Here is a 3,111-nt window from a genome sequence, read left to right on the forward strand (position 1 = left end):
TTTTTTTTTTTTGCCCCCACTACCCCTCGCCCGCCCCGCACACACCTGTTTCCTCTAGGAAACTGAAAAAAAAAGGTTCAGGGTGCGAGATGGGGCGGGGACGGGTGGAGCGGAGAGGATTAGCTTTCGCTCCACGCACGGTCTCCCGGGGGGCGGCCATCGGCGGAGGAGAGCGCCCAGTGCCTCTGAGCGACCCGGGTCCCCAGCGGAGCTGTGGTAAACTTTGGAAGGATGCATGGTGAAAAAAATCAGCCTTATTTGCAATTTCCAAATAAATTAAGTTTATGCTTCCAAAGTTTTCTGTTTGTGTTGTATGGGAACAGGGCAGGCCGCCGCAAAATATCCCACAATACATATTATTTTGAATTAAAGTTACTTAAGAAACTGCCAATGCAAGAACTTTCTGGCCTCTCTCCTGTCCCCCAGAAAGCAGGAGATCAAGACCCCCATGTGAAAGGTGCCCTTCTGATCCCGCGAGTTAGGGAACCCAGAGGCGGGGGACGGGGAAGAAGCTTAAGGTAAAAACCTTGTTACTAGGTAACTGTCCAAGCCCAAACTTTGTTTAGATTCCTCACCAACAAGCATCCAAACCTGTCCTGTTGATTCTTCACAAATTTATTGTTTGTTTAAGAAGTATAAAAAGATGACTAGTCTATCATTTCTCAGGCCATCATCTATGATTTCCCATGCCCACATTTTAAATTGGTTTTTCTCCTGTGAATCTGGCCTTATGTTCATTTTATTGTTAGTCCAGTTGTAAAAACTCAAGAAGGGTAGAGGGGTGGTATGGGGGTTGGGGACATGCTATCCCCCCTCCCCAACAGTTCCATGTAAAAATGCCCCTGTAAATATTAAAATTTGAAGAAAACATTCCAGCCCATCAGGGAGTTCAGGTGCAGACAAACCTGCACAAGGGATGACAGCAGAAAAGACTTGGGGAAGTTACTGATCCAAGAAAACAGGAGGACCAACTGCATGTTGTAAAATGCTTTAGGGAATGAGGGCAAGGCTTAGTGTTCACTCACTTCTATACCTGCACAGGAGGAATCCTGGACAGGTTGTTCCCTGTCCGGGGCAGCTGGGTGAGGGGGCAAGTGGGAACTGAAAGTCAGCCTGAGCCCCAGAAGGGACATCCTTTTTCCTTTGAGAATTTATAAGATTTACTCTCTTATCAACTTTCAAATATGCAACACAGCATCGTTACGTATAGTCGCCAGACTACAAACTCTTTTTCTAACCATGCACTGGGACATGTAGCTGTAGGCCTGAGTCATCTCCCACTGCTACCTCTTACTGCTCAGGTCCAAGCTGTGGTCATCTCTCACCTGGATTAGGACAATAGCTCCACTTCTATGCTTCTATGCCTCCTACCGTCTAACCTCCATGCATCAGCCTGGGTGACCCTTGCAGTGGTTCTCAACCTTCCTAATGCGGCGACCCTTTAATACAGGTCCTCATGTTGTGGTGACCCCCAACCATAAAATTATTTTCGTTGCTACTTCATAACTGTAATTTTGCTATGTTATGAATCGTAATGTAAATATCTGATATGCAGGATGTATTTTCAGGGGTCGCGACCCACAGGTTGAGAACCGCTGCTACAGCCTTGAGTTAAAGCAGATCCTCTGATTCAGTCTGAAACCCAAAGTCCCAATAATGAATGGCCCAGGAGACTCTGTCACCTCTCTGATTTCATCTCTTATTACTTTCTCCCTCACTCAGTTCTGGTCATTGACTTTTTTGTTATTCTTGGAACACACCAAGCAGTCTCCTGCCTGAAGACCTTTGCAATTACTCCCTCTGGAATACTTTTCCTCCATTTAGCCTCATATCTTACTCCCTAATTCCATTTCAGTCTTCCCTTCCAGGTAAAATTCCACCCCTCCAATCCCTTTTAATATCCTGGCATGTGCTCATTTGTCTGTTTCTTATAACTAGAATGTGAGCTTTACGAAGTCAGAACTTTGTTTCATATAGTGCTGTATCCCCAGCACCTGGAATCATGCCTGCTGCATAGTAGGCACTCCTAAATATCCGTTTTTGTTAAGTAAATGAACGATGAATGGATGGATAATTTGACAACACCACTGACTCAAAGTAATTGGTGAACCAGTCTAGATTATTTCTTGGAGGGCTCTCACTTCAGTCCTCAGTATCTTTTCTTTGCAGATTCTCTGAACAGATACTCCCCACCAATCGTTAACTCCACCCTGTGGAAGGAAAGTTAACAACAAAGTGATGCGTTGTATTTTAGTTTTGTTGGAAGGTAGGAAGAGAATGGTGAGACAGTTGTTTTAACACAATCACAACTTGAATTTTTCTTGGTAGTTTTTAATATAATGCACTTTTAAGAAATGCTTAGTAAGCCCTAGTCGGTTTGGTTCAGTGGATAGTGTTAGGTCGAAAGGGGGTCCAGGAGCTGATGCATGCCTCCGCCAGGCAGATGGTGATGCAGATACAGAGCCCTTCCTAGAATCCGTAACAGGCCAGTGCACCAGGCAAATGGTGACACAGATACCGGTCCCGCCCTGGAATTCCTAACAGGTCAGCTACCAGGCAGATGAGGACACCTGGAAACCGACGACCCCCCGCAGCGGGAACTCCCACAGCTCATGCTCCCCCACCCTCACTGAACAGCTGTATAAATAAAAGCGCCCCCCGGAAAAACCTAGATGGCGGCATAGGTAAACACCGGAGATTGCTGCCTCCTGCCTCGCACAACCACTTCAAAAATACAACTAAAAGACGGAACCACAGGAAGGCTGGCTGAGTGGAAATTCTACAACTAGAAGGAAAGAGAAAAGCATACTGAGACTCAGAGGAGGTGCGGTTCGGAAGTAAGGTACGGAGGCGCATGCGGAGAGGGCTGGTGGCTGAGGACATTTTTCAATCGGGAGTCTCAAGCTCCTGACTGCTCTGAACTCCAGTTCCGGGTGAGTCTCTGGGGACCCAGACTCATACGGGAGAAACTGGACTGTCTGGCATTGGTCGGAACTCCAGGGCAGCTTTCTCTCAGGGGTGCTTGCAGCGATTGCCGGGACACTGAGAAGCGGGGCCTCTGAGGGCAGGACTGAGAGCAGCCATAACTGCTCGCTCCACCCTGTTGATCCC

This window comes from Myotis brandtii, unplaced genomic scaffold (genome assembly GCF_000412655.1).
Source record: "Myotis brandtii unplaced genomic scaffold, ASM41265v1 scaffold2720, whole genome shotgun sequence".
In the NCBI taxonomy this organism is placed as follows: Eukaryota; Metazoa; Chordata; class Mammalia; order Chiroptera; family Vespertilionidae; genus Myotis; species Myotis brandtii.